The sequence below is a fragment of the Panulirus ornatus genome, chromosome 4 (genome assembly GCF_036320965.1).
Source record: "Panulirus ornatus isolate Po-2019 chromosome 4, ASM3632096v1, whole genome shotgun sequence".
Lineage (NCBI taxonomy): Eukaryota > Metazoa > Arthropoda > Malacostraca > Decapoda > Palinuridae > Panulirus > Panulirus ornatus.
This window is the reverse complement of record NC_092227.1, coordinates 38235933-38259213: the sequence shown is the minus strand read 5'-3', so window position 1 is coordinate 38259213 and position 23281 is coordinate 38235933. Positions and strand designations below refer to the sequence as shown.

At 41.7% G+C, this 23281-nt stretch overlaps 1 non-coding gene across 1 annotated transcript; it reads left to right on the top strand.

The window, feature by feature from the left end:
* Window positions 1–11766: 11766 nt before the first annotated feature.
* TRNAK-UUU (transfer RNA lysine (anticodon UUU)) lies at window positions 11767–11839 on the top strand. The gene has a single exon. It is a non-coding gene; the product is annotated as a tRNA-Lys (tRNA).
* The last annotated feature ends 11442 nt before the right edge of the window (window positions 11840–23281 follow it).

Below are 23281 nucleotides of genomic sequence, written 5' to 3'. Positions count from 1 at the left end.
TTATACCTCTGTAATTTGAGCACTCACTCTTATCCCCTTTGCCTTTGTACAATGGCACTATGCACGCATTCCGCCAATCCTCAGGCACCTCACCATGAGTCATACATACATTAAATAACCTTACCAACCAGTCAACAATACAGTCACCCCCCTTTTTAATAAATTCCACTGCAATACCATCCAAACCTGCTGCCTTGCCGGCTTTCATCTTCCGCAAAGCTTTCACTACCTCTTCTCTGTTTACCAAATCATTTTCCCTAACCCTCTCACTTTGCACACCACCTCGACCAAAACACCCTATATCTGCCACTCTATCATCAAACACATTCAACAAACCTTCAAAATACTCACTCCATCTCCTTCTCACATCACCACTACTTGTTATCACCTCCCCATTTGCGCCCTTCACTGAAGTTCCCATTTGCTCCCTTGTCTTACGCACTTTATTTACCTCCTTCCAGAACATCTTTTTATTCTCCCTAAAATTTAATGATACTCTCTCACCCCAACTCTCATTTGCCCTTTTTTTCACCTCTTGCACCTTTCTCTTGACCTCCTGTCTCTTTCTTTTATACATCTCCCACTCAATTGCATTTTTTCCCTGCAAAAATCGTCCAAATGCCTCTCTCTTCTCTTTCACTAATACTCTTACTTCTTCATCCCACCACTCACTACCCTTTCTAATCAACCCACCTCCCACTCTTCTCATGCCACAAGCATCTTTTGCGCAATCCATCACTGATTCCCTAAATACATCCCATTCCTCCCCCACTCCCCTTACTTCCATTGTTCTCACCTTTTTCCATTCTGTACTCAGTCTCTCCTGGTACTTCCTCACACAGGTCTCCTTCTCAAGCTCACTTACTCTCACCACCCTCTTCACCCCAACATTCACTCTTCTTTTCTGAAAACCCATACAAATCTTCACCTTAGCCTCCACAAGATAATGATCAGACATCCCTCCAGTTGCACCTCTCAGCACATTAACATCCAAAAGTCTCTCTTTCGCACGCCTGTCAATTAACACGTAATCCAATAACGCTCTCTGGCCATCTCTCCTACTTACATAAGTATACTTATGTATATCTCGCTTTTTAAACCAGGTATTCCCAATCATCAGTCCTTTTTCAGCACATAAATCTACAAGCTCTTCACCATTTCCATTTACAACACTGAACACCCCATGTATACCAATTATTCCCTCAACTGCCACATTACTCACCTTTGCATTCAAATCACCCATCACTATAACCCGGTCTCGTGCATCAAAACCACTAACACACTCATTCAGCTGCTCCCAAAACACTTGCCTCTCTTGATCTTTCTTCTCATGCCCAGGTGCATATGCACCAATAATCACCCACCTCTCTCCATCAACTTTCAGTTTTACCCATATTAATCGAGAATTTACTTTCTTACACTCTATCACATACTCCCACAACTCCTGTTTCAGGAGTATTGCTACTCCTTCCCTTGCTCTTGTCCTCTCACTAACCCCTGACTTTACTCCCCAGACATTCCCAAACCACTCTTCCCCTTTACCCTTGAGCTTCGTTTCACTCAGAGCCAAAACATCCAGGTTCCTTTTCTCAAACATACTACCTATATCTCCTTTTTTCACATCTTGGTTACATCCACACACATTTAGGCACCCCACTCTGAGCCTTCGAGGAGGATGAGCACTCCCCGCGTGACTCCTTCTTCTGTTTCCCATTTTAGAAAGTTAATACAAGGAGGTGAGGATTTCTGGCCCCCCGCTCCCGTCCCCTCTAGTCGCTTTCTACGACACGCGAGGAATACGTGGGAAGTATTCTTTCACCCCTATCCCCAGGGATAATATACATATATATATATACATACACACACATACACATACATACGCACATATACACACACACACACATACATATATATACATATGAAAAATGTAAGAAACAATTTAGAAACTGAAACTTCTAGCTTGAAATGAATGAAAAAAATGAATGTCACATAATGGTTCAACCTCTGGCTATGGAAAAAAAGGAAATGTATAATTCATAATATATATATATATATATATATATATATATATATATATATATATATATATATATATATATATATATATATATATATATACATTTTATCTATTCATTTTGCTTTGTCGCTCTCTCCCGCTTTAGCGAGGTATCGCAAGGAAACAGACGAAATAGTGGCCCAACCCTCCCACATACACATGTATGTACATACACGTCCACACACGCACATATACATACCTATACATCTCGATGTATACACATATAAACGCACACAGGTATATATATATATATATATATATATATATATATATATATATATATATATATATATATATATATATATATATATATATATATATATATATATATACATATATATATATTATATATATTTATATATATATATATATATATATATATATATATATATATATATATATATATATACACATGCACTGTCTGCCTTTATTCATTCCATTGCCACCCCGCCACACATGAAATAACAACCCCCTTCCCCTGCGCGAGGTAGCGCTAGGAAAAGACAACAAACGCCACATTCGTTCACACTCAGTCTCTTGCTGTCATCAAGTAATAATGCACCGAAACCACAGCTCCCTTTCCACATCCAGGCCCCACAGAACTTTCCATGGTTTACCCCAGACGCTTCACATGCCCTGGTTCAATCCATTGACAGCACGTCGACCCCGGTTTACCACATAGTTCCAATTCACTCTATTCCTTGCACGCCTTTCACCCTCCTGCATGTTCAGGCCCCGATAACAACAAAATCTTTTTCACTCCATCTTTCCACCTCCAATTTGGTCTCCCACTTCTCCTCGTTCCCTCCAACTCTGACACATGTATCCTCTTGGTCAATCTTTCCTCACTCATTCTCTCCATGTGACCAAACCATTTCAAAACACCCTCTTCTGCTCTTTCAACCACACTCTTTTCATTTCCACACATCTCTCTTACCCTTACATTACTTACTCGATCAAACCACCTCACACCACATATTGTCCTCAAACATCTCGCAACAGCCTCGTAACCGTATAACGTTGTTGGAACCACTATTCCTTCAAACATGCCCATTTTTGCTTTCAGAGATAATGTTCTCGACTTCCACACATTCTTATACGCTCCCAGAACTTTCGCCCCCTCCCCCACCCTATGATTCACTTCCGCTTCCATGCTTCCATCCGCTGACGGATCCACTCCCAGATATCTAAAACACTTTACTTCCTCAAGTTTTTCTCCATTCAAACTTACCTCCCACTTGGCTTGACCCTCAACCCTACTGCACCTAATCACCTTGCTCTTATTCACATTTGCTCTTAACTTTCTTCTTTCTCACACTTTACCAAACTCAGTCACCAGCTTCTGCAGTTTCTCACATGAATCAGCCACCAGCGCTGTATCATGAGCAAACAACAACTGACTCACTGCCCAAGCTCTCTCGTCCCCAAGAGACTGCATACTTGCCTTCACCTCCCTAACAACCCCATCCATAAACAAATTAAACAACCATGGAGACATCACACACCGTTGCCGCAAACTAACATTCACTGAGAACCAATCACTTTCCTCTCTTCTACACGTACACATGCCTTACATCCCCGATAAAAACTTTTCACTGCTTCTAACAACTTGCCTCCCACACCATATATTCTTAATACCTTCCACAGAGCATCTCTATCAACTCTACCATATGCCTCTTCCAGTTTCATAAATGCTACATACAAATCCATTTGCGTTTCTAAGTATTTCTCACATACATTCTTCAAAGCAAACACCTGATCCACACATCCTCTACAACTTCTGAAACCACACTGCTCTTCCCCAATCTGATGCTCTGTATATGCCTTCACACTCTTAATCAATACACTCCCATATAATTTCCCAGGAATACTCAACAAACTTATACCTCTGTAATTTGAGCACTCACTATTATCCCCTTTGCCTTTGTACGATGGCACTATGCAAGCATTCCTCCAATCCTCAGGCACCTCACCATGAGTCATACATACATTAAATAACCTTACCAACCAGTCAACAACACAGTCACCCCCTTTTTTAATAATTTCCATTGCAATACCATCGGAACCCGCTGTCTTGCCGGCTTTCATCTTCCGCAAAGCTTTTACTACCTCTTCTCTGTTTACCAAATCATTTTCAGTAACCCTCTCACTTTGCACACCACCTCGACCAAAACACCCTATATCTGCAACTCTATCATCAATCACATTTAACAAACCTTCAAAATACTCACTCCATCTCCTTCTCACATCACCACTACTTGTTATCACATCCCCATTAGCCCCCTTCAATGAAGTTCCCTTGCCTCAGGAACTTTACTTATCTTCTTCCAAAACAAGTTTTTATTCTCCCAAAAATTTAATGATACTCTCTCAAATCAATTCTCATTTGTCCTCTTTTTCACCTCTTGCACCTTTCTCTTGACCTCCTGCATATTTCTTTCATACATCTCCCACTCATTTGCATTTTTTCCCTCCAAAAATCGTCCAAATGCCTCTCTCTTCTCTTTCACCAATACTCTTACTTCTTCATCCCACCACTCACTACCTTTTCTAATCTGCCCACCTCCCACGCTTCTCATGCCACAAGCATCTTTTGCGCAAGCCATCACTGCTTCCCTAAATACATCCCATTCCTCCACCAATCTCTTTACGTCCTTTGTTCTCATCTTTTTCCATTCTGTACTCAGTCTCTCCTGGTAATTCCTCACACAAGTCTCCTTCCCAAGCTCACTTACTCTCACCACTCTTTTCACTCCAACATTCTCTCTTCTTATCTGAAAGCCTCTACAAATCTTCACCTTCACCTCCACAAGATAATGATCAGACATCCCTCCAGTTACTTCTCTCAGCACATTAACATCCAAAAGTCTCTCTTTCGCGCTCCTATCAATTAACACGTAATCCAATAACCCTCTCTGGCCATTTCTCCTTTCCTGAAAAATACTACCTATCTCTCCTTTCTTCTCATCTTGGTTACATCCACACACATTTAGACATTCCAATCTGAGCCTTCGAGGAGGATGAGCACACCCCGCGTGACTCCTTCTGTTTCCCCTTTTAGAAAGTTAGAATACAATAGGGTAGGGTTTCCAGCCCCCCGCTCCCGTCCCCTTTAGTCGCCTTCTAAGACACGTGAGAAATGCGTGGGTAGTATATACATAAGTATACGTATATGTATATATATATATATATATATATATATATATATATATATATATATATATATATATATATATATATATATATATATATATATATATATATATATATATATATATATATATATATATATATATATATATATATATACTTGCCCCTCTTTCCAAAACTCTTGCATTCACCTCCCTAACAACCCCATCCATAAACAAATTAAACAACCATGGAGACATCACACACCCCTGCCGCAAACCTACATTCACTGAGAACCAATCACTTTCCTCTCTTCCTACACGTACACATGCCTTACATCCTCGATAAAAACTTTTCACTGCTTCTAGCAACTTTCCTCCCACACCATATATTCTTAATACCTTCCACAGAGCATCTCTATCAACTCTATCATATGCCTTCTCCAGATCCATAAATGCTACATACAAATCCATTTGCTTTTCTAAGTATTTCTCACATACATTCTTCAAAGCTAACACCTGATCCACACATCCTCTACCACTTCTGAAACCACACTGCTCTTCCCCAATCTGATGCTCTGTACATGCCTTCACCCTCTCAATCAATACCCTCCCATATAATTTACCAGGAATACTCAACAAACTTATACCTCTGTAATTTGAGCACTCACTCTTATCCCCTTTGCCTTTGTACAATGGCACTATGCACGCATTCCGCCAATCCTCAGGCACCTCACCATGAGTCATACATACAATAAATAACCTTACCAACCAGTGAACAATACAGTCACCCCCTTGTTTGATAAATTCCACTGCAATACCATCCAAACCTGCTGCCTTGCCGGCTTTCATCTTCCGCAAAGCTTTTCCTACCTCTTCTCTGTTTACCAAATCATTTTCCCTAACCCTCTCACTTTGCAGAGCACCTCGACCAAAACACCCTATATCTTCCACTCTATCCTGAAACACATTTCAAACCTTCAAAATACTCACTCCATCTCCTTCTCACATCACCACTACTTGTTATCACCTCCCCATTTGCGCCCTTCACTGAAGCTCCTATTTGCTCCCTTGTCTTACGCACTTTATTTACCTCCTTCCAGAACATCTTTTTATTCTCTCTAAAATTCAATGATACTCTCTCACCCCAAGTCTCATTTGCCCTCTTTTTCACCTCTTGCACCTTTCTCTTGACCTCCTGTCTCTTTCTTTTATACATCTCCCACTCAATTGCATTTTTTCCCTGCAAAAATCGTCCAAATGCCTCTCTCTTCTCTTTCACTAATATAATCTTACTTCTTCATCCCACCACTCACTACCTTTTCTAATCAACCCACGTCCCACGCTTCTCATGCCACAAGCATCTTTTGCACAATCCATCACTGATTCCCTAAATACATCCCATTCCTCCCCCACTCCCCTTACTTCCATTGTTCTCACCTTTTTCCATTCTGTACTCAGACTTTCCGGGGACTTCCTCACACAAGTCTCCTTCCCAAGCTCACTTACTCTCACCACCCTCTTCACCCCAGCATTCACTCTTCTTTTCTGAAAACCCATACAAATCTTCACCTTAGCCTCCACAAGATAATGATCAGACATCCCTCCAGTTGCACCTCTCAGCACATTAACATCCAAAAGTCTCTCTTTCGCGCGCCTGTCAATTAACACGTAATCCAATAACGCTCTCTGGCCATCTCTCCTACTTACATACGTATACTTATGTATATCTCGCTTTTTAAACCAGGTGTTCCCAATCACCAGTCCTTTTTCAGCACATAAATCTACAAGCTCTTCACCATTTCCATTTACAACACTGAACACCCCATGTATACCAATTATTTCCTCAACTGCCACATTACTCACCTTTGCATTCAAATCACCCATCACTATAATCCGGTCTCGTGCATCAAAACCACTAACACACTCATTCAGCTGCTCCCAAAACACTTGCCTCTCATGATCTTTCTTCTCATGCCCAGGTGCATATGCACCAATAATCACCCATCTCTCTCCATCAACTTTCAGTTTTACCCATATTAATCGAGAATTTACTTTCTTACATTCTATCACATACTCCCACAACTCCTGTTTCAGGAGTACTGCTACTCCTTCTCTTGCTCTTGTCCTCTCACTAACCCCTGACTTTACTCCCCAGACATTCCCAAACCACTCTTCCCCTTTACCCTTGAGCTTCGTTTCACTCAGAGCCAAAACATCCAGGTTCTTTTCCTCAAACATACTACCAATCTCTCCTTTTTTCACATCTTGGTTACATCCACACACATTTAGACACCCCAATCTGAGTCTACGAGGAGGATGAGCACTCCCCGCGTGACTCCTTCTGTTTCCCATTTTTTAGAAAGTTAAAAATTACTAGGAGGGGAGGATTTCCGGCCCCCCGCTCCCGTTCCCTCTAGTCGCCTTCTACGACACGTGAGGAATGCGTGGGAAGTATTCTTTCACCCCTATCCCCAGGGATAATATATATATATATATATATATATATATATATATATATATATATATATATATATATATATATATATATATATATATATATATATATATATATACACTTGGGAAGTGAGTCAGTTGTTGTTCGCTGATGATACAGCGCTGGTGGCTGATTCATGTGAGAAACTGCAGAAGCTGGTGACTGAGTTTGGTAAAGTGTGTGAAAGAAGAAAGTTAAGAGCAAATGTGAATAAGAGCAAGGTTATTAGGTACAGTAGGGTTGAGGGTCAAGTCAACTGGGAGGTAAGTTTGAATGGAGAAAAACTGGAGGAAGTAAAGTTTTTTAGATATCTGGGAGTGGATCTGGCAGCGGATGGAACCATGGAAGAGGAAGTGAATCATAGGGTGGGGGAGGGGGCGAAAATCCTGGGAGCCTTGAAGAATGCGTGGAAGTCGAGAACATTATCTCGGAAAGCAAAAATGGGTATGTTTGAAGGAATAGTGGTTCCAAAAATGTTGTATGGTTGCGAGGCGTGGGCTATGGATAGAGTTGTGCGCAGGAGGGTGGATGTGCTGGAAATGAGATGTTTGAGGACAATGTGTGGTGTGAGGTGGTTTGATCGAGTAAGTAATGTAAGGGTAAGAGAGATGTGTGGAAATAAAAAGAGCGTGGTTGAGAGAGCAGAAGAGGGTGTTTTGAAATGGTTTGGGCACATGGAGAGAATGAGTGAGGAAAGATTGACCAAGAGGATATATGTGTCGGAGGTGGAGGGAACGAGGAGAAGTGGGAAACCAAATTGGAGGTGGAAAGATGGAGTGAAAAAGATTTTGTGTGATCGGGGCCTGAACATGCAGGAGGGTGAAAGGAGGGCAAGGAATAGAGTGAATTGGATCGATGTGGTATACCGGGGTGACGTGCTGTCAGTGGATTAAATCAGGGCATGTGAAGCGTCTGGGGTAAACCATGGAAAGTTGTGTGGGGCCTGGATATGGAAAGGGAGCTGTGGTTTCGGGCATTATTGCATGACAGCTAGAGACTGAGTGTGAACGGGAGGGGCCTTTGTTGTCTTCTCCTAGTGCTATCTCGCACACATGAGGGGGGAGGGGGATGGTATTCCATGTGTGGCGAGGTGGCGATGGGAATGAATAAAAGCAGACAGTGTGAATTGTGTACATGGGTATATATGTATGTGTCTGTGTGTGTATATGTATGTGTACATTGAGATGTATAGGTATGTATATTTGCGTGTGTGGACGTGTATGTATATACATTGTGTATGGGGGTGGGTTGTGCCATTTCTTTCGTTTCCTTGCGCTACCTCGCAAACGCGGGAGACAGCGACAAAGCAATATATATACATATATATATATATATATATATATATATATATATATATATATATATGTATATATATATATATATATATATATATATATATATATATATATATATATATATATATATATATATATATATATATATATATATATATATCGATGTGGTATACCGGGGTTGACGTGCTGTCAGTGGATTGAATCAAGGCATGTGAAACGTCTGGGGTAAACCATGGAAAGCTGTGTAGGTATGTATATTTGCGTGTGTGGACGTATGTATATACATGTGTATGGGGGGGGGGGGTGGGCCATTTCTTTCGTCTGTTTCCTTGCGCTACCTCGCAAACGCGGGAGACAGCGACAAAGTATAATGATAATAATAATAATAATAATAATATATATATATATATATATATATATATATATATATATATATATATATATATATATATATATATATATATATATCTATTGCTCTTTCTCTGTCTTTCTGTCTGTCTGTCTGTCTGTCTGTCTCTCTCTCTCTCTCTCTTTCTCTCTCTCTCTCTCAATATATATATATATTTTCCTTTGAATCCACGGGGAAAATGAAAATCGATACGTTCCCAAGTGCACTTTCGTGTAATAATCATATCATCAGAGGAGACACAAAAGAGAAATAGCATTATAGTTGATATACAGCGAAGAGACGTAGCTAGGACGCCATTTGGTAAACATGTGATCATCCATGACAGACAACGGGCCGATTTTAAAATTATTATGTGGGCAAGAAGGTGAATTGTTTACAAATCTTATCAACAATAAAGTTTTCCAATTTATATAGGCCTTCACTAATATCAAGGTTAAATTCTTTTTGTATTCAATGATAGAAGATTTAATTATATTTATTCGTGGTAATGGAGTTAGACTCAATAACTGAGATGGCATTACAATGCATAGTGCCACTGTACAAAGGGAGAGGGGATAAAGGTGAGTGTTCAAGTTACAGAGGCATAAGCTTGTTGAGTATTCCGGGGAAATTTATGGGAGGTTATTAATTGAAAGGGCAAAGGCATTCTCAAAGCAGAAGTGGTAGAGGATGTTTGGATCAGGTATTTGCTTTGAAAAATGTATCGATGAAATCCTTAGAAAAACAGATGGATTTGTGCATAGTATTTATGGATCTGGAGAAGGCATATGATAGGGTAGGCAGAAATGGTTTGTGGAAGGTTTTAAGAGTATATGGTGAGGGAGGTAAGTTGCTAGAAGGAGTGAAAGTTTTTACAATGGATGTAAGGTACATGTACGAGTAGGAAGAGAGTAAAGTGATTTGTTCCCAGTGAATGTCGGCTTGCAGCAGGGGTTCGTGATGTCTTCATTGTTGTTTAATTCGATTATGGATAGTTATGGAGGTGAATGCCAGAATTTTGGAGGGAGGTGCAAGTTTGTAGTCTGTTGTGGATTAGAGGGTATGGGAAACAAGTCAGTTGTTGTACGCTGATGATACAGCGCTGGTTGCTCATTCGGGTGTGAACCTGTAGAAGTTGGTGACTGGTTCTGGTAAAGAGTGTGAAAGAAGAAAGATGAGAGTGAATGTGAATAAAAGGCAAGGTTATTATGTTCGGTAGGGTTGAAGGACGAGTTAATTGGGAGGTAAGTTTGAATGGAGAAAAACTGGAGGAAGTGAAGTGTTTAAGATATCTTGGAGTGGATTTAGCAGCGGATGGAACCATGGAAGCGGAAGTGAGTCACAGGGTTGGTGAGGAGGCGATGGTTCTGGGAGAGATGAGGAGTGTATGGAAGGAGAGAACTTTACCTCGGAGAGCAAAAATGGTTATGTTTGAGGGGATAGTAGTTCCAACGATGTTCTATGGTTGCGAGGCATAGAGTTGTACGGAGGAGGGTGGATGTGTTGGAGGTGAGATGTTTGAGGACAATATGTAGTGCGACGTGGTTTGATCGATTAAGTAATGAACGGGTAAGATAGATGTATGGTAATAAAATGAGTGTGGTTGAGAGAGCAGAAGAGGGTGTGTTGAAATGGTTTGGACACATGGAGAGAATGAGTGAGGAAAGAATGACAAAGGGTATATATGTGTCAGAGGTGGAGGGAAGAAGCGTGAGACGAGACCAAATTGGAGGTGGAAGGATGGAGTGAAAAATATTTTCAGAGATCGGGGCCTTAACATACAGGAGGGTGAAAGGCATGCAAGGGAGAGTGAATTGGAACGTGGTATACCAGGGTCTACGTGCTGTCAAAGGATTGAAAAAGGGCATATATGATATCACCCCACACCTCCCTACAAGCACAGTCCAACACATATACCAAACATCTAAACAGGTATATATGGTTCATGCAACTGAAATATATTGTACCACAAATAAGGACGCTTACTTACTTACGAAATAGACAAAGGAAGATGAAGGTGACCGCTGTTGCAGGAGTTATTTCAACCACTTGACCACAATAGTACAACCCTTGAGCAACATGGCAATGTGAGGTGGTGGTAGTGGTCGTAGTTGTATGAGGCTGGTGGTGAGTTGTGGGTGGTGAAAAAGGTCCTGGTATGGTGGTGAATATGTTTGTGGTGGCGATGGTACTAGTAGCGGTAGGTGGTGGTGGTGGTTGTGGTGGTGGTGACGGTACTAGTGGCGTTAGGTACGGTAGTGTGTGGTGTTGGAAGTGGTGGTGGTAGAGGAGATGGCCCTGGCTGCTGCTGCTGCTGCTGAGGCGCGGCGGTGTCAGTAAGGGCGAGAATCGTGGTTGATCCTGGTTGTACCACTCGACGGTCAATAACAACATCATCAGAAGCCCGGATAGCTCAGTCGGTAGAGCATTAGGCTTTTAACCTAAGGGTCCAGGGTTCAAGTCCCTGTTCGGGCGATGTCTTTATAACTGTTTCCAAGTTTAACAGTCATTAAGAACCTATTCTCTGTGCTTCTGTCCCGTTGAACACATTACAGAGAACTTTATGTATGTTACGGTGGGAACTGGAACTGTAATCAGATGAATACAAAAGCTTCCAACTATTATCTGTTATGAGATTATCATGTGGAAACATCACACAGAAGATTAATGGGTGATGATAATTGTAATACACTTGCAGAGATTTTGTGTATAACTTTTGTTCCTGAGTTATACCAAATGCAGAAAATAGTCAGAAAATATTTTTGACGGTTCACACACAGGGTTTAGAGACAGGATAATTCGAGTGTAAAACATTCTCTCCCTAACTCACAAACAGTAATCACACAGACATACAGGTAGCAGGCAGCAGGCAAACACAGGCCAGGGAAATTACTACTGCTTGGGTTATAGTATGGGTTTGTGACAGCGATCAAATGAGCTAGTGGCTGTCAAGTTCCCCTCTCTGGTCCATGTAGCTGCCATTACTTCTCGCCTCAGTCACACTTCGGTTGCTGGTAATCAATCCACAAACACATACTCTCTCCATCCTACACATTCCACCACATAGTTTGAGTAACATCTGGTGTAAAGAACACATCCAATGTTAGGAATGGCGAGAAGAACACATACATCTTGAGACGTCATCATATGTTCAGTTCCTCTACTTATCTTTCTTCACACACTCCACACGTACTTTATACAAGTGCTTCGCTCAGTGTCTACCCATACCCTATAATTAGGATGCACAAATCTCTTTACTCACAGTCTAACACAGACACACACACTAGACACAGACACAGACAGACAGACACACACACACACACACACACACACATACAAACACGCACACACACATACGAAAGAGACGATATTGCGAGCTTAGAGAGAGAGAGAGAGAGAGAGAGAGAGAGAGAGAGAGAGAGAGAGAGAGAGAGAGAGAGAGAGAGAGAGAGAGAGAGAGAGAGAGAATGTTAAAATGAAACACAGGCTACATAGACCCAAGGTCCATGTGAGGGAATTGGCCTTAACACTACTTATACAAAGTCTTCAGTTCCCATAAAAGCAGTAGAAGAAAAGCTAAGCAAAGCAAAGGCTCTCTCCCAACCCTCCACTGCCTCCGGCACACGCTGGACGGAAAAACTGGTAGAAAAAATAACTTGCAGGAATAATATGCCTGAAGGAAATTTATATAGGAAATTCATTAGGTAGAATGAACATGAATATGTCGTGCGTCCCATCACCAATGGCGTGCATCTCTTCACTTCTTGTTATACAGAAAAAAGTAAGTATAAACTTGAGCTCCAGCCTCTTGATCGACCATGTCTATACCATTCCTGATGTTGAAGAATGATGCAGTAATTCTTAATTGCTCCCTCAAAGCAGGTGACATGAACTAGTTAATGTTATTATGATATTGTATTATGGCAAAGGAGAGACAGTGGTTGAGAAGGTAGCATGATATACCTCTGCGTTATGATGAGTGACAAGTGATGATCATTCCAAACTTTGAATATATTAAGGGTGTTGCTCTGAACAACATATTATGGGAACTTATTCGGTGACCTCAAAGTTTAATCCATTCTCACCCGTCGGTAATGCTGGCGCTACTGTAAAGAAATGTTCAATATCGACGTTGTTGAATTCTTAAAACATTATGATATATTCTATTAATTTGCCCCGGAGACGCCTCATGCTTAAGAAGAACAAGTTTAATTCTCGCAATCTCCTCTCATATGGTCTGTACGCAGGAAGGAATTGATAAAGTTCCACTTCATTGTATTGCCTCCAGTTTAAGAAATTCCTTACTTAGGTTGGGGCCCAAAACTGTACTGCACATTCCAGGTGTGGTCTAACTAAACTTAAGTATAGTGGCAATATAACATCCTAGCTTCTGTACGTAAACCTTCTGTTCATAAATCCTAACATCATGTTTGCTTTCAAGGCAGCTTTATGGCAAAGCTGGGAGACTTTGAAGTTATTGGAGACAGTGACACTAGATCTCTCACACTAGGGGCTTCATTTATCCTGTGGCCCATGAGTTCATAATCAGTTTTTATTTTGGTTCCTACTTGTAACAGCTGATATCTAATGACGCTAAATGGCGTCTGCCATTTATTAGATCATACAACGATTTTACCTAGATCCTCTTGTAATCTTAGCCTATCTTCTTCAGTTAATATGGCATTGCCTATCTTTGTGTCATGTTCAGATTTGGAACTAGGTCATTTAACCGTATGCCAATATCCTTCATATAAGCGATGAAAAGTACTGGTAAACAAGTGGTTGTCTTATACAACCAAATGGCGTCCTAGCTACGTCTCTTCGTTATATATCAACGGATTTATATTTCTTTCTTGTATCGCCCCTGGTGATGTGATTATTATACGAAAGTGCACTTGGGACCTTACCGTGTTTCATTTTCCCCGTGGACTCGTAAGAACATACTTGATCACGCACAAAAAAGATTTTGAATGATCTGGGCCTGAACATGCAGGAGGGTGAAAGGCGTACAAGGAATAGAGTGAATTGGAACGATGTGCTGTACAGGGGTCAACGTGCTGTCAATGGATTGAACCAGGGCATGTGAAGCGTCTGGGGTAAACCATGGAAAGTTCTGTTGGGCCTGGATGTGGAAAGGGAGCTGTGGTTTCGGTGCATTATTACATGACAGCTAGAGAATGAGTGTGAACGAAAGTGGCCTTTGTCGTCTTCTCCTAGCGCTACCTCGCGCACATTTGGAGGGAGGAGGTGGTTATTTCGTGTGTGGCGGGGTGGCGATGGGAATGAATATATATATATACATTTTTTCATTCATTCAAACTATTCGCCATTTCCCGCATTAGCGAGGTAGCGTTAAGAACAGAGGACTGAGCCTTTGAGGGAATACCCTCACCTGGCCCAATTCTCTGTTCCTTCTTTTGAAAAAAAAAAAAAAAAAAAATTGAGAGTGGAGGATTTCCAGCCCCCCGCTCCCTCCCGTTTTAGTCGCCTTCTACGACACGCAGGGAATACGTGGGAAGTATTCTTAATCCCCTATCCCCAGGGATAATATATATACATATATATATATATATATATATATATATATATATATATATATATATATATATATATATATATATATATATATATATATATACATTTATTTATTTATTTTGCTTTGTTGCTGTCTCCCGCGTTAGCGAGGTAGCGCAAGGTTAAACAGACGAAAGAATGGCCCAACCCGCCCACATACTCATGTATAAACATACACGTCCACACACGCAAATATACATACCTATACATCTCAATGTGCACATATATATACACACACAGACATACACAGACATATACATATATGCACATGTACATAATTCATACTGTCTGCCTTTATTTGTTCCCATCGCCACCTCGTCACACATGGAATAACAACCCCCTCCCCCCTAATGTGTGCAAGGTAGCGCTAGGAAAATGACACCAAAGGCCCCATTCGTTCACACTCAGTCTCTAGCTGTCATGTAATAATGCACCGAAACCACAGCTCCCTTTCCACATCCAGGCCCCACACAACTTTCCATGGTTTACCCCAGACGCTTCACATGCCCTGGTTCAATCCATTGACAGCACGTCGACCCCGGTATACCATATCGTTTCAATTCACTCTATTCCTTGCACGCCTTTCACCCTCCTGCGTGTTCAGGCCGCTATCACCAAAAATCTTTTTGCACTCCATCTTTCCACCTCCAATTTGGTCTCTCACTTCTCTTCGTTCCCTCCACCTCTGACACATATATCCTCTTGGTCAATCTTTCCTCACTCATTCTCTCCATGTGACGAAACCATTTAAAAACACCCTCTTCTGCTCTCTCAACCGCACTCTTTTTATTTCCACACATCTCTCTTACCCTTACATTACTTACTCGATCAAACCACCATCACACCACATATTGTCCTCAAACACCTCATTTCCAGCACATCCTCCCTCCTGCGCACAACTCTATCCATAGCCCACGCCTCGCAACCATACAAATTTGTTGGAACCACTATTCCTTCAAACATACCCATTTTTGCTTTCCGAGATAATGTTCTCGACTTCCACACATTCTTCAAGGCTCCCAGAATTTTCGCACCCTCCCCCACCCTATGAGTCACTTCCGCTTCCATGGTGCCATCAGCTGCCAGATCCACTCCCAGATATCTAAAACACTTCACTTCCTCCAGTTTTTCTCCATTCAAACTTACCTCCCAATTGACTTGACCCTCAACCTTACTGTACCTAATAACCTTGCTCTTATTCACATTTACTCTTAACTTTCTTCTTTCACACACTTTACCAAACTCAGTCACCAGCTTCTGCAGTTTCTCACATGAATCAGCCACCAGCGCTGTATCATCAGCGAACAACAACTGACTCACTTCCCAAGCTCTCTCATCCACAACAGATTGCATTCTTGCCCCTCTTTCCAAAACTCTTGCACTCACCTCCCTAACAACCCCATCCATAAACAAATTAAACAACCATGGAGACATCACACACCCCTGCCGCAAACGTACATTCACTGAGAACCAATCACTTTCCTCTCTTCCTACACGTACACATGACTTACATCCTCGATAAAAACTTTTCACTGCTTCTAACAACTTGCCTCCCACACCATATATTCTTAATACCTTCCACAGAGCATCTCTATCAACTCTATCATATGCCTTCTCCAGATCCATAAATGCTGCATACAAATCCATTTGCTTTTCTGAGTATTTCTCACATACATTCTTCAAAGCAAACACCTGATCCACACATCCTCTACCACTTCTGAAACCACACTGCTCTTCCCCAATCTGATGCTCTGTACATGCCTTCACCCTCTCAATCAATACCCTCCCATATAATTTACCAGGAATACTCAACAAACTTATACCTCTGTAATTTGAGCACTCACTCTTATCCTCTTTGCCTTTGTACAATGGCACTGTGCAAGCATTCCGCCAATCCTCAGGCACCTCACCATGAATCATACATACATTAAATAACCTTACCAACCAGTCAACAATACAGTCACCGCCTTTTCTTTTAATAAATTGCACTGCAATACCCTCCAAACCTGCTGCCTTGCCGGCTTTCATCTTCCGCAAAGCTTTTACTACCTCTTCTCTGTTTACCAAATCATTTTCCCTAACCCTCTCACTTTGCACACCACCTCGACCAAAACACCTATATCTACCACTCTATCATCAAACACCTTCAACAAACCTTCCAAATACTCACTCCATCTCCTTCTCACATCACCACTACTTGTTATCATCTCCCCATTAGCCCCCTTCACTGAAGTTTCCATTTGCTCCCTTGTCTTACGCACTTTATTTACCTCCTTCCAGAACATCTTCCTATTTTCTCTGAAATTTAATGATACTCTCTCACCCCAACTCTCATTTGCCCTCTTTTTCACCTCTTGCACCTTTCTCTTGACCTCCTGTCTCTTTCTTTTATACGTCTCCCACTCAACTGCATTTTTTCCCTGCAAAAATCGTCCAAATGCCTCTCTCTTCTCTTTCACTAATAATCTTACCTCTTCATCCCACCACTCACTACCCTTTCTAGTCAACCCACCTCCCATGCTTCTCATGCCACAAGCTTCTTTTGCGCAAGCCATCACTGATTCCCTAAATACATCCCATTCCTCCCGCACTCCCCTTACCTCCTTTGTTCTCATCTTTTTCCATTCTGTACTCAGTCTCTCCTGGTACTTCCTCACACAAGTCTCCTTCCCAAGCTCACTTACTCTCACCACTCTCTTCATCCCAACATTCTCTCTTCTTTTCTGAAAACCACTACAAATCTTCACCTTCGCCTCCATAAGATAATGATCAGACATCCCTCCAGTTGCACCTATCAGCACATTAACATCCAAAAGTCTCTCTTTCGCACGCCTATCAATTAACACGTAATCCAATAACGCTCTTTGGCCATCTCTCCTACTTACATACGTATACTTCTGTATATCTCGCTTTTTAAACCAGGTATTCCCAGTTACCAGTCCTTTTTCAGCACATAAATCTACAAGCTCTTCACCATTTCCATTTACAACACTGAACACCCCATGTATACCAATGATTCCCTCAACTGCCACATTAATCACCTTTGCATTCAAATCACCCATCACTATAATCCGGTCTTGTGCATCAAAACCACTAACACACTCATTCAGTTGCTCCCAAAACACTTGCCTCTCATGATCGTTCTTTTCATGCCCAGGTGCATATGCGCCAATAATCACCCATCTCTCTCCATCAGCTTTCAGTTTTACCCATATCAATCTAGAATTTACTTTCTTACACCCTATCACATACTCCCACAACTCCTGTTTCAGGAGTAGTGCTACTCCTTCCCTTCCTGTTGTCCTCTCACTAACCCCTGACTTTACTCCCTAGACATTCCCAGACCACTCTTCCCCTTTACCCTTGAGCTTCGTTTCACTCAGAGCCAAAACATCCAGGTTCCTTTCCTCAAACATACTACCTATCTCTCCATTTTTCTCATCTTGGTTACATCCACACACATTTAGACACCCCAATCTGAGCCTTCGAGGAGGATTAGCCCTCCCCGCGTGACTCCTCTTCTGTTTCCCCTTTTAGAAAGTTAAAATATATATATATATATATATATATATATATATATATATATATATATATATATATATATATATATATATATATATATTATCCCTGGGGATAGGGGAGAAAGAATACTTCCCACGTATTCCCTGCGTGTCGTAGAAGGCGACTAAAAGGGGAGGGAGCGGGGGGCTGGAAATCCTCCCCTCTCACTTTTTTTTTAATTTTCCAAAAGAGGGAACAGAGAAGGGGCCCAGGTGAGGATATTCCCTCAAGGGCCCAGTCCTCTGTTCTCAACGCTACCTCGCTAATGCGGGAAATGGCGAATAGTATGAAAGAAAGAAAAAGATATATATATATATATATATATATATATATATATATATATATATAATGTGTGTGGATGTAACCAAGAGGTGAAAAAAGGAGAGATAGGTAGTATGTTTGAGGAAAGGAACCTGGATGTTTTGGCTCTGAGTGAAACGAAGCTCAAGGGTAAAGGGGAAGAATGGTTTGGGAATGTCTGGGGAGTAAAGTCAGGGGTTAGTGAGAGGACAAGAGCAAGGGAAGGAGTAGCAATACTCCTGAAACAGGAGTTGTGGGAGTATGTGATAGAATGTAAGAAAGTAAATTCTCGATTAATATGGGTACAACTGAAAGTTGATGGAGAGAGGTGGGTGATTATTGGTGCATATGCACCTGGGCATGAGAAGAAAGATCATGAGAGGCAAGTGTTTTGGGAGCAACTGAATGAGTGTGTTAGTGGTTTTGATGCACGAGACCGGGTTATAGTGATGGGTGATTTGAATGCAAACGTGAGTAATGTGGCAGTTGAGGGAATAATTGGTATACATAGGGTGTTCAGTGTTGTAAATGGAAATGGTGAAGAGCTTGTAGATTTATGTGCTGAAAAAGGACTGATGATTGGGAATACCTGGTTTAAAAAGCGAGATATACATAAGTATACTTATGTAAGTAGGAGAGATGGCCAGAGAGCGTTATTGGATTACGTGTTAATTGACAGGCGTGCGAAAGAGAGACTTTTGGAAGTTAGTGTGCTGAGAGGTGCAACTGGAGGGATGTCTGATCATTATCTTGTGGAGGCTAAGGTGAAGATTTGTATGGGTTTTCGGAAAAGAAGAGTGAATGTTGGGGTGAAGAGGGTGGTGAGAGTAAGTGAGCTTGGGAAGGAGACCTGTGTGAGGAAGTACCAGGAGAGACTGAGTACAGAATGGAAAAAGGTGAGATCAATGGAAGTAAGGGGAGTGGGGGAGGAATGGGATGTATTTAGGGAATCAGTGATGGATTGCGCAAAAGATGCTTGTGGCATGAGAAGAGTGGGAGGTGGGTTGATTAGAAAGGGTAGTGAGTGGTGGGATGAAGAAGTAAGAGTATTAGTGAAAGAGAAGAGAGAGGCATTAGGACGATTTTTGCAGGGAAAAAATGCAATTGAGTGGGAGATGTATAAAAGAAAGAGACAGGAGGTCAAGAGAAAGGTGCAAGAGGTGAAAAAAAGGGCAAATGAGAGTTGGGGTGAGAGAGTATCATTAAATTTTAGGGAGAATAAAAAGATGTTCTGGAAGGAGGTAAATAAAGTGCGTAAGACAAGGGAGCAAATGGGAACTTCAGTGAAGGGCGCAAATGGGGAGGTGATAACAAGTAGTGGTGATGTGAGAAGGAGATGGAGTGAGTATTTTGAAGGTTTGTTGAATGTGTTTGATGATAGAGTGGCAGATATAGGGTGTTTTGGTCGAGGTGGTGTGCAAAGTGAGAGGGTTAGGGAAAATGATTTGGTAAACAGAGAAGAGGTAGTGAAAGCTTTGCGGAAGATGAAAGCCGGCAAGGCAGCAGGTTTGGATGGTATTGCAGTGGAATTTATTAAAAAAGGGGGTGACTGTATTGTTGACTGGTTGGTAAGGTTATTTAATGTATGTATGATTCATGGTGAGGTGCCTGAGGATTGGCGGAATGCGTGCATAGTGCCATTGTACAAAGGCAAAGGGGATAAGAGTGAGTGCTCAAATTACAGAGGTATAAGTTTGTTGAGTATTCCTGGTAAATTATATGGGAGGGTATTGATTGAGAGGGTGAAGGCATGTACAGAGCATCAGATTGGGGAAGAGCAGTGTGGTTTCAGAAGTGGTAGAGGATGTGTGGATCAGGTGTTTGCTTTGAAGAATGTATGTGAGAAATACTTAGAAAAGCAAATGGATTTGTATGTAGCATTTATGGATCTGGAGAAGGCATATGATAGAGTTGATAGAGATGCTCTGTGGAAGGTATTAAGAATATATGGTGTGGGAGGAAAGTTGTTAGAAGCAGTGAAAAGTTTTTATCGAGGATGTAAGGCATGTGTACGTGTAGGAAGAGAGGAAAGTGATTGGTTCTCAGTGAATGTAGGTTTGCGGCAGGGGTGTGTGATGTCTCCATGGTTGTTTAATTTGTTTATGGATGGGGTTGTTAGGGAGGTAAATGCAAGAGTTTTGGAAAGAGGGGCAAGTATGAAGTCTGTTGGGGATGAGAGAGCTTGGGAAGTGAGTCAGTTGTTGTTCGCTGATGATACAGCGCTGGTGGCTGATTCATGTGAGAAACTGCAGAAGCTGGTGACTGAGTTTGGTAAAGTGTGTGGAAGAAGAAAGTTAAGAGTAAATGTGAATAAGAGCAAGGTTATTAGGTACAGTAGGGTTGAGGGTCAAGTCAATTGGGAGGTGAGTTTGAATGGAGAAAAACTGGAGGAAGTGAAGTGTTTTAGATATCTGGGAGTGGATCTGGCAGCGGATGGAACCATGGAAGCGGAAGTGGATCATAGGGTGGGGGAGGGGGCGAAAATTCTGGGGCCTTGAAGAATGTGTGGAAGTCGAGAACATTATCTCGGAAAGCAAAAATGGGTATGTTTGAAGGAATAGTGGTTCCAACAATGTTGTATGGTTGCGAGGCGTGGGCTATGGATAGAGTTGTGCGCAGGAGGATGATGTGCTGGAAATGAGATGTTTGAGGACAATGTGTGGTGTGAGGTGGTTTGATCGAGTGAGTAACGTAAGGGTAAGAGAGATGTGTGGAAATAAAAAGAGCGTGGTTGAGAGAGCAGAAGAGGGTGTTTTGAAGTGGTTTGGGCACATGGAGAGAATGAGTGAGGAAAGATTGACCAAGAGGATATATGTGTCGGAGGTGGAGGGAACGAGGAGAAGAGGGAGACCAAATTGGAGGTGGAAAGATGGAGTGAAAAAGATTTTGTGTGATCGGGGCCTGAACATGCAGGAGGGTGAAAGGAGGGCAAGGAATAGAGTGAATTGGAGCGATGTGGTATACCGGGGTTGACGTGCTGTCAGTGGATTGAATCAAGGCATGTGAAGCGTCTGGGGTAAACCATGGAAAGCTGTGTAGGTATGTATATTTGCGTGTGTGGACGTATGTATATACATGTGTATGGGGGGGGGGGTTGAGCCATTTCTTTCGTCTGTTTCCTTGCGCTACCTCGCAAACGCGGGAGACAGCGACAAAGTATAAGAAAAAAAAAATAATATACATATATGTATATATATATATATATATATATATATATATATATATATATATATATATATATATATATATGTATATATAAATATTTATTTATTTTTTCATTTTGATTTTACGCTCTCTCCCGCGTTAGCGAGGTAGCGCAAGGAAACAGACGAAATAATGGCTCAACCCACCCACATACACATGTATATACATGCACGTCCACACACGCAAATATACATACCTACACATCTGAACGTATACATATATATACACACAGACATATACATATATACACATGTACATAATTCATACTGTCTGCCTTTATTAAATCCCACCGTCACCCCGCCACACATGAAATAACAACCCCCTCCCGCCTCACGTGTGCCAGGTAGGGGATAGGAGAGAAAGAATACTTCCCACGCATGCCTCACTTGTCGTAGAAGGCTACTAAAGGGGACGGGAGCGGGGGGCTAGAAACCCTACCCTCCTTGTATTTTAACTTTCTAAAAGGGGAAACAGGAGAAGGAGTCACGCGGGGAGTGCTCATCCTCATCGAAGGCTCAAATTGGGGTGTCTAGATGTGTTTGGATGTAACCAAGATGAGAAAAAAGGAGAGATTGTTAGTATGTTTGAGGAAAGGAACCTGGATGTTTTGCTCTGAGTGAAACGAAGCTCGAGGGTAAAGGGGAAGAGTGGTTTGGGAATGTCTTGGGAGTAAAGTCAGGGGTTAGTGAGAGGACAAGAGGAAGGGAAGGAGTAGCAGTACTCCTGAAACAGGAGTTGTGGGAGTATGTGATAGAGTGTAAGAAAGTAAACTCTAGATTGCTATAGGTAAAACTGAAAGTGGATAGAGAGAGATGGGTGATTATTGGTCCATATGCACCTGGGCATGAGAAGCAAGATCATGAGAGGCAAGTGTTTTGGGAGCAGCTGAATGAGTGTGTTAGTAGTTTTGATGCACGAGACCGGGTTATAGTGATGGGTGATTTGAATGTAAAGGTGAGTAATGTGGCAGTTGAGGGAGTAATTGGTTTACATGGGGTGTTCAGTGTTGTAAATGGAAATGGTGAAGAGCTTGTAAATCTATGTGCTGAAAAAGGACTGGTGATTGGGAATACGTGGTTTAAAAAGAGAGATATACATGAATATACGTATGTAAGTAGGAGAGATGGCCAGAGAGCCATACTATATTATTTTGCTTTGTCGCTGTCTCCCTCGTTAGCGAGGTAGCGCAAGGAAACAGACGATAGAATGGCCCAACCCACCCACATACACAATTATATACATACACGTCCTTACACTAAGATTACTTTGTACAGGTGA